General features: G+C 36.8%; 1 protein-coding gene across 1 annotated transcript in view; it reads left to right on the forward strand.

Moving 5' to 3' along the window:
• LOC118818849 (glutamate receptor ionotropic, kainate 2-like) overlaps positions 1 to 13,014 on the forward strand; it is a 170,801-nt gene that overhangs the window by 38,995 nt on the left and 118,792 nt on the right.

Here is a 13,014-nt window from a genome sequence, read left to right on the forward strand (position 1 = left end):
ACATTTCCAAATGTTTGGAAGATTCACAATGCTTCACGTGTTGAGGAGAGAGGCTGGCATTTGGGAATTGGTGAGTGTTCCACAATGCCTTGGATGACCGCAAAGGGCACTGACATTTTGCAAGCACTTCAGTAGTGTTTTCAAGTCTTTTCTCCTTTTTAAAATGTATTACTCACCAGTAAGAGTGAAGACTGCCAATAGAGTAACAGTTATTTTAAGAAGTGTGAATCTGAATATGGAAGGGGCAGATCATATGATAGGATGAAGAAGCAGAGGGGAGGTACTTGGGAAAGGCTTGGGCAAAGGACAAAAAGGACAGGAAACATGGTGCATGAGCATATAGGTTAGATAACATGGCACTTCCTGCTTCGGTCTGTTTCTAGCAGCTGGAGAGCAAGATCTATTGACAAAATTATGATATTGATTTCTTATGAGAAAAGACACTTAGTGGAGAAAGTATAAAATGAATTTTGTAAGGTAATGATTAATATTTATTGTATGGTATAATCATTTCTGGAAGCTACTTTGCGTCAACCTAGTTTAAGAAAACAAAAGTCTGTTTATATAACCTCGTTCACACTTTGTTTTTCTTCACTAATTATTTACATAATCTTTTTCCTCAGACATATGTTAAGAGCTTAAAGAGGAATTCCACTGATTTTTTTCCTAAATTTCAGCATAATTCAGTTGTTGAGAGGTAATCAAAGTAATTCAGAGAGGTTTCATGTGAAATGGTTAACTGTAGAGAAACTTACCAAATCAGATTTTCTCTAGCTTATATGTGTCTTCTGAGTTTTTATATGCAACATTGACAATGGTAAAATAGTCATAAATTTGGAAAAAACAATACAAATTTAATTTAGGTACTATTTCGCATCATAATGTCCTGCATGTACCTCTCTGTCCTGCATGTGTTTTAAAATGCATTGAAAACCAAAATATTATTGCAAAACTATAATAAAACAATGTTTCAGGCATCAGGCAATGTATTTATAAGCATTTCTTGCAAAGATTTAAAGATTTAGAGGTTCCTTTCACCACCACTGGGAAGAGTTTCTCTAGAACGGAGCATTTTACATCTACCCATTCTGAATGACTTCATTTACATGATAATAATTTAACTGGGCACAAATTTAGAAAAATCTCTGGAATTTCCCTTTAGTGTTTATTGTCTAAAATCCTCTCAAATAAAAAAGAAATGAGTAAAGCATGGAGAAGCTCCAGTCAATGAAGGTGAGTTAATCATTCAGTTTCCTGTTTACATCACATTTGGTAAACACTGAGTACAGTAGGAGTCTGAAGTTTTTATTTTTGCCTTATCATGAATGTGCAAGGACTAAGGTATGATAATGAATTGGTGTTGTCTCACACTGAGACATTATCTTGTGCTGTAGGACATTTTGCTTTGCATTTGTAAAGGTATAATACTGTATGCCTCCTATCTCTAAACCTAAAGTATGCCTGACTTTTTTGTCCACTCACATTCCATTCCATTAATATTTGTAACTGAAAAATTACAAATATGAATGAATAATTTACTGGATGGACTGAACTGAAACAGAATTGATCAAAATGCTTGTACACATGGAGGTCATACAGGGAGTAGTTCATGCCTCTAGATCTTTCCTGTTCCCTCACAGCCCACAGAGTCTTCTCTCTGTCTCCTACATCACAGCTCTGGCTGTGATAAAGATGGAATGTGTCCTACAAGCCTGTTACGCTACACTATGCTTCTCGTTACGCTGGGCTGACACTCTGACACTGATAGCCATCAAGCTGTCACTATCGGGGGAAAGAAAGAGGCAGTACGAGCATCCTATTTTCCACATAAATAATCTCTTCTCTAAAGCGGCATCAAGCTAACTGGGGTTGTAATTAATTTCTCTGGGTATGTTTTTTTTTTTCCTCCCTACAAGCAAATTGAGATGGATGATATTTCATCTTTGAATCTCCGCCTAGTCGCTATGATGGGTGTCAGATGAGGAGAGTAGTTCTGCATGCCCTGCACTCTTTGAAGGAGCCGAAAATGAGGGATTAGACAGTTCCTTTCCACTTCATGAAGAAGGATTAAACACACACACACACATTTCAAGAACAGGGAAATGTGGTGAGACTTTGCCTCTCTGATCAGGAACTTTAGATGCCACAGCCTATAATTACACTGTATATCAGAAGATTATAAAGAGCTTCTGACTAGTCATTAAAGTTTCACACTCATCTGAGATCAGTTCTACAAGCTCTCTTATTAAGGCTAAAGTTAGAAGTAAGGAAGCTAACATGGACTTGCAATTGTATTCATAAGAATTTTGAAACCCATCTAATGTGAAAAACTATGAACATTTTGTTCTTTTCCCTGTGGTCCACTTATAATGTTTGTGTGGATTTATGTACCAAAAAAGTAATTCATTTTTACATTAACATTTTATGAGTTCTCTCTGTCCCTTAGAATTAAACCGGCTGTTTTTGCTATTGTGCCTTTAAGATATATGAAAATAAGATCTGTTCTGATTGGCTGCCCTATATTATGCATTGTTCAAAAAACAGTCTGGACCAAAACACTCGGTTTAGTGTTAGCATGAATGGGTGGAGCTAAAGTGCTGAACAGGCAGATATATGTAAATGTGTACAGTGAATTCAAAACAAGCTTAGTTTTTTTTCAGCTTAGTTTCCATATGTAGACTGTGTGGACTGGGGAGTGAATGGTACAAAAACTTCAAAAATGTTTACATACTATATCAAATATGTGTGTGTGTGTGTGTGTGTGTGTGTGTGTGTGTGTGCGTGCACACTTGATCTATCCTAAAAGTATTTGAAACTTATAACATTCTAAATTTTGGTATTTTAGCTTGACCACCCTCACAACAGTTGCCATGAACAAAGACATTTGTGGGCAGACCATGGACAGACCAATGGCTACAAATTATTTTGGACTGGGGAAACTGGTCCTATATCAGCAAGAAAGGGCAGCTTCTACCTGAAGTGGCCATCAATAGTCCATGTCTTTGAACCTTTGCGATTGCATTGTAACACAGACCTGTGCCATTTCATTGGGGATCATTTATAACCACAAGGCTCTTGACTGTCTGAGAGCACTTTTTGTTATCAATTCCAAGCACATGTTTGTAAGCTATAAAGTGATGTGCTGTGTTGAAGATGAAGCCAATGTGAGTCAATATTCACATAGATGCCACAGTTTTACTCCCTTCTGTCATTCCCTTTGAACACCTCTTATCTGCTTGGTTCTGAAACCATTCTGAATACCTCAGTCCCATGTGTCTCAGTTTCACTGCTGAAATAGGGCAGTAACACACAAACAAAGCTATTTCAGCAAGCCAAACAACATTAATACCACCGATTGACTGGATTACTGAATATATTCATCAAAGGTACTCGCAAGCCTTCTAGAGTGGGGAGCAGGCGTGCCAAGATAGCGCAAGTGCATCAATCGATTTCGGAGCAGTGTGTGGAATCAGAACATGTGAATAAGAGAGAGAGAGGGAGAGAGAGAGAAAGAGAGGACATACTGAAAATCACATGGATAATAAAGAAAGAAGGTCCATAGATTTTAGAATTAAGTAATAATGATGTTTTGGTTTCAATAAATTTTAGGAAACCAGCTGAAGAGAGAATCCCTGTTATTCCATGCATGTTAGGAAAAATCAGTTTGGTAATTCACAATGAAATGTAGAGCTTCCTTCCTAAGTCCCACACTGTTGATTATATTCTAAATCTGTCATAGTCACATTTCTGTATTCGGTTGGGGATTATGCAAATGCAATCTTATCGCAAACTTTATTTCCATGGAGCATTTAACTTTCTGCTCACCTGCAGTGTAAGCAATGTGAATATTGGCAGTTCTGCTTAGTCTAGGCGGCTCACTCAGTGCTTATTTAGTTTATATCTTTGTTCCATTCTTTTTATACTATAAAAACTGGAAATATGAAATCCTTGTGATAATTAACTGTCTACTTCACTAAACATTTTCTCATTAGCTTTCCAATAGGTTTCAAGACCAGATTTAAAACCAAATTTTGGACCTTCTAATTTCTTACTTGCAAAAGAAAAGGAAATGAATGGTGCATGTGGCCTCCTTTCTGAGAAACACAGAAAGTGAGATTTTAAAATCATGCAAGCTTTTTTTTAATCAAGATTTCATTGTGTACAAACTTAAACAAAACTCAGTAAACTGAATCACACACAGTACAGTGTTTTTAGTCCTTTTTTCGTTATTCTTTCATACTGTCCCAAATGATATGTCCACATTTACAAGCACGCATTGCTTGCTGGGTAGTTTAACCATCACTTCACAGCTTCCAGCTGTAGCAGAGGGGTCAAATGAGATGAAAACCACACCATCAATGTGAGAGAGGGCATCTACACTGTTAGAAATAAAGGTTCTGTGCGGGTACATTTTTCATTTATTAAGGTAGAAATCATGTAAATGTACCCTCAAAGGTACAACAGTGGTTTTAAAATCCAACTGTGTACCTTAAATAAGTTTTTCCCAGGTGAAAAAAACATAGTTGTTCCTTTTCATAACCTAAAAAAACCCTCTGTTTTAAAACATAACAATAAAATAAAAAGCCTGGAGATGAGACAGAGTGTGTGGAGTCAACACAAAAAAAAAACTTTTTTTAATGGATTATGGTACAATTATTTTCCCTGACTATAGGTACTGACATATTAACTGTGATAGCTGGAGCTTTTGCTATACGCTGCATTTTTTGTAGCTTGGACATATGCAGATGTGGTTGAAAAGACATTGTCTGTGAAAGCATAACTATTAGAGTCTCAATGACAGCGTATAACACAGTGTGCTGTTTTCACTTGCCAGTGAGAGACACAAATCATCTCCCACCCGAGCAACATGCTGAGCTGAAGTTCAACTCATTCACGTAGCTTAGGTCAGCTGTGTTTTTGGCCAATGAAGTTTCTGCTATTTTAGAAATGATGTCTTCCACTATCCCCTGCTCACCTCCACACCTGTACATACCTGCAGCTATGGAACATTGAGCCTTTTGCATCTCTCAGGTAAAATTAAATGTTGTTATAAAGAGAAAGAAAGACACACATCTAACCTGGCAGCTGTATGATAACTACAGTACAGTATTAATTTAGACATGTAGCTTAAACATTAGCATTGTCAGTCTACCTTTTAATTTAGCCAGTGAGCAAGTAATGTTAGCCAGCATCCCTTTTATATTATAATTATATTATCCTCTATATTATTATTGTTATTATTATGATAAGTTTTATTATTATTAATTAAGTAAATATCTGTGGAGATTGCAAAATATAGGCTCTCATAGTACATTTTCTGTTGTGGGTTAAAAAGTTAAAAGAAATGCACATGATTATACACATATAATGGTAAATGTAGACAATTTGTGATGTGAGAAAATTGTCCTATATATAAAAATATACTATTTACTATGATTTAGCAGATTTTTCCATAAAATGAGTGATGGAATTGTTTGTTGATATTATGGAAAATGTGCTGGTAATTTTCTGCCACTCCTTTTTCCTTTTTTATGGTACAATTTGGCAGTCTATCTGAGTGCAATAGCAAAAGCTTTCTTTCTGTTGATTTAAACAATCAGGCAACAAAAGTTCATGTAAACTGCAGGCAGGTTGCAGTACCTTTGCAGCTGCCCAGTGTTAAGAGACCTGCTCTGGGAAAATGCTACTTTAAATTGACCCAAATGACACAAATAATTCAAGTTAATGAGACATTAATTCATATGCATGAGAAAATGTGAAGTTCTGTGCTCAGTGCATGATTCAAACTCATTTGCTGAATAGTCATTTCTTGTGGAGTGGAGTCTATTCTCAGTCAGCAGGTTGCTGAAAGGACCAGCAAACTAGCATCAGAGAGCTGGTATGAAAGACACAGTAGAGCAGCAGAGAGACGTCAGTGATGACAATTTGAAAAGACGCATTTCTCCGGGATTGGTTGAGCGTAATGATGTGACATGACACACTTCGCTAGAACTTGCAAAGCCTCCACATTTCTCTGAGGAAGGGTGAGTGTGTGTATGTGTGTCTGTGTTACTGCAGTTACTGCGAACTAATGTATAAACCCACACACAAGAACACTCAGGCAAACTAGAAATGTATATCTGTAGTGGATTAAGGGTTAAAACAGCGGCCCCCACCTCGGGTTACACGGCCCCAGTTTGCTGATTGTAACTTGTACAGTGGATAGAGGATGAAGCTGAGGTTACCTTCTTATTCTCATTTCCCGTTTCACCTTAGCATGAATGTAGCACTTACATTCAGACGCCTTTACGGGCTCTAAAGTGTAACTGCTGCATTATTTAAGGTGTAACGGAAATCCCGATAAGGAGCTAACATCAGTCTCGAGAGAGTATCAAATTCAGCCAGAGGATGTGGCACTGGCTAAGACAACAGACAGTGCTCTACTGAGTTTATTACTTTTTTTACAATTTTCATACGTGAACTATGTGAATATCGACAGCAGTGGCAAGCATGGCAGAAAAGCAAGGTATGAAAAGTTAAGCTAGTTAAGGAGGATGAGGAGCTATCCGAGCAGATGGGCACTGAGAAATGTTGACAGGACGTTAACTCGTTAAGCTAACGTTAGCATCGTTTGTAGCATATTGAATATAATGATCGTCACATTTACAACAAAAACTTAAGTCAGTTTTTATTTCGTCTTTATCTAGCCGCCTTGTTTCTCTCAGTATAGCATATAAATAATGAATAAAAGGTAAGAGTAAGAAAAGAAGATGATGAAAATACACAGATTTTAGAAAAAGGATATGTTGCACAAAGGCAGTACTCTGTGCATGTAAAGCAGTAGAAATATAGTCAGAGTTTAAGGTGGTGCTAGTCTGAAAACAAGTCCCACTTGGCCTTGCATATACGTATGCATATGTATCTATAGGGATTAGTGTAAAACGAGATACAGGAGAGGCCACATTTCTGCCACGAGAGGAGCTCTTTTACAGAAACATACAGAAACAGCCAGGGAGCAGGCAGGTCATTTCTACCCATTTGTTTCTCCATATGGTGGATACACTAACTTCTGCTATCTCACTGCAGACCAACACCAAATCACACAAGCAACACATGCTCACCCCTAAAACCTAACAACAATAACATAATGCAATAATGGGTGTTTTGACAAAACATTTTGCTGGTTTGGTGTTTTGCTGGCTCCTTGTATTCTCTGCCTTGTTGGAAAGTTGTTTGGACTCCTGGATGTTATGTCACTTGTTAATGATGTTGCAGTGAAAGTTCCATTAACATAGGTGTCAGCCTCTAGAGACACTGGGGCAAATTCACCAACATCTTCCAAGTTTTTTCTTAAATTCATTCTTGAGAAAGGTCCTAAGAAAAAGTCTACATTAGATTCATGATGTTCAATTCATTCATGTTTTTAAACCACAGTACTGTTAGCACCTTTGCATAGATTCTGTTCTTACCTCAGAACACAAAAACTGTGTAAGTGGGTTTTAAGAAGAAATTTCTGTTTCAGAATGGTTGGTTAATGAGGCCCCATAACCCTTATGTTCACAGCTTCCAAACCTTATGGCACATTTCTCATGTTGAAACTGTAACAGCAACAGCAGCAACTGAGTCAATTTTCTTTACTTTTATATATTCCTCTGGTAATCATACTAGCTACTTCACACAGAATCGGAAATTTTATTTTTATTGTGTTTCACAATTAAACAGGTAAACTTTATTAACTTTTATTGAACCTAATGTGAAAGTACTTTTGGACCATTTCTATTGGTCCCTCAATCATGAAATTTGCAAAGTGCAAAGCATATCTAGCATTTTCAAATTCTAAAAAAACAAGACAAAAATGGAGATTGAAGGTTTTTGCGCAGCAGTGATGCAAAGAATCATTCCCTTTGCTATCTTTGTGTTACAAGGCACACAGAAACTAATTTTTTCCCCTCTAATGATCATCTGATAATTACAGCATACATAATCATCAGATCAACATTTTCTTCCAGCTCTGGTGAAGCTCTGATGACTTTCTTACATGTGCTGATATCTGTTTGTTTTGTCTGTGATAACAAAATTTCACATGAATCTGTATACCACCACCCACAGTACATTACTTAGTAAGTACAATAAAACCAAAAGGGAAAAACAATCCCGAACCCAACGGTCATGAAAGTTAATTGTGCAAAGTTTACGGGCAAAACCGATTAAACTAGATTTCCTGTATTCTGGCTTTACATGTCCGTGTACTCCAAAACTGTGGAAAATTTATTTTATACTTGTAAACTATATAGATCGACACTTATGCAGTACCTGCTTGAATTTTTTACATGGTGCTGTTACTTTAATTTTTAGAATAAGTTTAGTCTTCTCAGGTTAAAAACCAATTCAGTATTTTTTTAATTGTTCATTGTCCTGACTGTTCTTAATCTACCAATTCCCACCTCTGCTCATTTATAATAGTCTCATCTGGCCCTGACCACCATGACACCAGCCTGCACACACACACACACACACACACACACACACACACACACACACACACACACAAAGCGTGGGGTAATGTATATGTACGACAAAAATTTTTGTTTTGTTGCTTATTGGTAATCGTAGAATTTGAATCTTTGGAAGCAAAGTCAACAAGGCAGAATTGCTCCAGTCATCTTATATTCTCCCTCCTATCTCATGCTCTGTTTGGCGGTGTCTCCTTTAGGAGTAGTGGTGGTCTTTTGGTTGAGCTGTAATCAGGTGGTTGATAGTTTCAGCTCTAGGAGTAAGTCTGAAAGAATGATGTGCCCAGACGTTTGTTACACAGAAATTTGTTTTGATTGCTGTCAAGCCCCTCAGCATGGTTGTTCACTTTTTCAAAATTTCTGCATAATTAAATTGTTGATATGTAAACACAGTCATTTAGAGTGGTTTGATGTGAAGTGGTTCATTGTAGAGAATGGTACTAACTCAGATTTCTTTACAGTGGTGCTGATAAGAACCAGGGGTCACAATGTCTACAACACAAATATAGCCATTTTATTTACTATCGCAAACCTACACAAGTTTTCTGAGTTGTTATGTTGATATTGCTAAAATAGTGGTTAAAAAAGTCTTTGAGGACTGTTTTGCCTTACACTCTGCATGAACCTTGACCATGAACAAATACAAAAAAATAAATATTACATTTTATTAACCTAAAATGTAATATACACTTGTCTGAAAAAACTATTGTAAAACAATAGTTAACAGTAGCATATTTATAACTATTTCATGTAATAACTTTCTGTGAGGGAGGTTTTAGAAGCATTAAACTCTTCAGATGTCTGGTTCCTATTACCACCACTGTGAACAAGTCAACAAACAGAGTATTTCACATCAAACTATTCTAAATAACTTTGCTCACATCTTAACCATTTAATTGAAAAATCAGTGGAATCGATAGTATTCCGATGACATCCCAAACGCGCTGCCGCCATTTTGGTAGGCAACATCAAATACATTCAGCAGTGCTGTGGCTGTTTATAATGAGATAACAAAGCCATAACTGATCTGGCAAAGGCAGTAAAATATATTATTTTTGGAACATTTTTTAAATCAGATTTTTAAACTGTATAAACTGATATATTTCAGTGTATGACCTAGATTTTATTTGATTTGTTGCTGCAGTGATAACAAACGAAAACTGAAATCTAAACGGTTGAGATTTCCCACTACACTACTAGTTCCCTGTCCCAAACCACATACTAGCACACTAAATAGTGTGTAAAAATAGTGCATATTCCATTAGAAGTGCACGCATTAGTGTAGTAGGTATAGTACAGAAGTGTATGGTTTGGGACTCTGTGCTGCTTGTTAGCTGCTCAGTAAACCAAGTTTCCAAGGAAAAGTTTGAGGTATTTGTTGATTAGGATGCATTCACTGAGGTAAATTGATGCACATATTGAGGTAAGCTGCTGTCTTTGTATTCACTAACATTTGCATTTCTTTCTATTCAGCTCAGTGTAACTGCAGCACGATCTAAGGTGGAACGGCTGGCGAATAAGAAGCTGACTTAAGCTGTATGTGTGAGAGTTTACTATTTAAGAGCTTTGGCAGTTTTGATAGGCACTTTTATTTGCTTTTACAAAACCTCACGGATTGAAATGTGAACTCTGGAGATGTGCAAGCCATACGCATCCGGTCCACCAATCTAGCTAATCTTCTCGTAACGTTTTCTGGAGACTGCATCTAAAGCATCTACATATCTTTTCATCTTTTTAGTGGTTATTCTGGTCTATTCTGGTTTATTCTATTTTGCTTGTTTTTTTCTACCTGCACAGTTGTAGCTGCAGTAACAGTGATGAGATGAGCTCTATCAGAGCACAGTCAGAGTTACAGCTTGCCTACCAACATGGCAACGTGGTCTTCTTAATGATGCAATTGAATACTATGAATTCCCCTTTAACTGTCTTTGAATCCCAATCCATCCTTCTCTTTGTGTTCGTGGCATGGTACCTGTAAAACCAAAGTAAATAGAGCACAAATGAAAATCATGATCCTGTTACTTTCTTTCCTCTCTTTTCTGTTCTCTGTTGTGCTCCATTTACTCTTTTTTTTTGTTTTTGGTTTTGTTTTTTCAGGCAGGCATTTGATTTCAGTATTGATCTGTTTCGGAGATGATCTCATTGTGATCATAGCAGATTGATCATCTGGGAAGATAAATGACTTGCATGTTGACCTGCAAATCTACAGCTCTTTATTGTCGCATTGGAAGTGTCTAATCGAAGACCCTTTTATCATATTTAGAAAGAAAGAGGCCTCTATGCTTCCTATTTTCCTGACTACTGCTGTGAATTATGTACACTGGGAAATTTGTGCCCTCTTTTAAGTAAGTGTTCTCTTTCAATGCAGAAATGAGACTATTGTGTGATTATTGATTTTGTCCCTGCTGTGGTTGGGAAGAATATGTCACGGTTGCTGAGTGTAGTATTGAACGCAGTGTCATGTATGGCTTTGACACATTCAGCAGGCAGACACAGGGCATAGCTCACAAGACTGGTGCCCAGCTGAGTGCAACATGACTGAACTGGATCAGTCATAGATGAGCCTGGGGCTGGAGCCAGTGACAGACTGCACAATGCGCTGACTGAAACATTATGATAAAATAGAATCTGAATAATGAGAACATAATGAACAGATATCCATTGCCAAGCACTGTCCAGATACGGCCTTAAAGGGGAATTCCACCGATTTTTCAAAATGTATGCATAGTTAAATTATTAAAGATGAAAACAATGCCATTCAGAGTGGTTTGATGTGAAATGCACCATGGTAAAGAAATTTAACAAGTCAAAACAATTCAAAGTGGTGGTGATAGGAACCAGATGTCCAAAGTGTTTAATCTATTTAAAAACTCCCTCAAAGAAAGGTATTACATGATTTGAGTATGACTATGTTGCCTAATGTTTAAGATATTGTTTTATGATGGTTTTCAAAAAAGGTTCTGGCCTAATTTTATTTATTATGTTTTCAGGTTCACCACTATTGTACCATTATCAGCATTACATATGGCCTGACTGAATTATGCAGACATTTTAAAAAATAGAAGGAATTCCCCTTTAAATGATTGCAGTCCTATACTTTTTTCCTGAAAACATGGATGAGTATATTTCTTGATGTGTCCCATGGTAACTGGATATAACAACTGAATATATAACAACTGAAGTGACAAATTGATTAATTTCCCATCCTGAGCCCTTTTTCACTGTTAATTACAATTTGGTGAGGTTTCAAAGCCATGAATTATAAATACACATTGATGAATGTTTTACAAAGGTGCAATGTCTTGTTCTTCTCAAGGGAGTCTTTCATTGTGGCCTCTACAGCCTCCTAATGCCACAGTGAAACTGCACTGCAGGTCTCTGGTGGTCTGTCAGTTGTTTTCTATAATAAGGTCAATAATGTGTTTACTTATTAAAATGCTTGTGTTTATTTGATCTTCGTGTAGTTCTGATAGTGATGACCTTTCTTAGTCTTTGTGTAGTTCTGGTAATAGTGACCTTTCTTAGTCTTTGTGCAGTTCTAGTAGTGGTGACCTTTCTTTACCTTCCTTTGTTCAGAGTTTCATCTTACAGTATAAAGGATGGAAAAGAGCAGTTATTGATTTGAAGTATTTGTGAGATTTGGATTGCTGTCAGTCATTTAACTGTTATTTTGCTTTGCTTCATTAAATTAAATAATTTTCTTTACACAAATAAAGCCAATTAAACTTGTTGCCACATGTAATACAATATTTTTGCAGTATAGCTTCTAGAATATGAATATGAAACTTTCCTTTTGTGCTTGGAACAGTGGGCATGGAGGTGTGAAAACAAAGTTTTGAAATGGTTTGTGTGTTTTTTTCAGAGTTTTTAATGGTATAACATGCAAGCCATTGATTTTACACGTATATCTAAGAGAAGTTTTATATATTGGTACAAAGGAATTTATATATATGTCTATAAGAGCATGCAGAAACAGAAATCTTCAAAACTCAGCTTTAAGCCCTCAGCAGAAGTCTACATTTCCTGTTTCTCCATTCCCTAAATTTACCTCCCTTCTCTCTAGTCATGTACTGGACCTCCTCCTTCTCTCCTCCTTTCACTTCCGCTCATTTTTTCCCTTCACTTGCCTGTCCACACTGCATTATCCTTTCAATGGAGTCAAAGAAAGGACTTTAGCTGCAATTGTGTTCCTTCTGTGTGAAAAGATGGTTCCAAATGTGCAGGCTTCCAATTATAGTACATCCCGCTTAACTGATGGTTATTAATTCCTTCAAACTCATTATGCCATGCAAAATAGGTTTTCCCCATGGGACGAATACTAATGAAGGAGAAACTTCTGTTACCAGCATGGACCTTTTCTGTTGTTTTACACTATATTGCTGTGTTACTGTATGTGGATTTTGGCAATTCTATCTAGACAATGAAGGGCACTGTTTGGCCAAACCCTCTGAGATTCAGCAGCTGGAACTGTGTGGATTTACAAAAACACTCCAGTGAGGAAAACCTTCACACTCAGGCTTAA

Source organism: Colossoma macropomum, unplaced genomic scaffold, assembly GCF_904425465.1.
Source record: "Colossoma macropomum unplaced genomic scaffold, Colossoma_macropomum, whole genome shotgun sequence".
Lineage (NCBI taxonomy): Eukaryota > Metazoa > Chordata > Actinopteri > Characiformes > Serrasalmidae > Colossoma > Colossoma macropomum.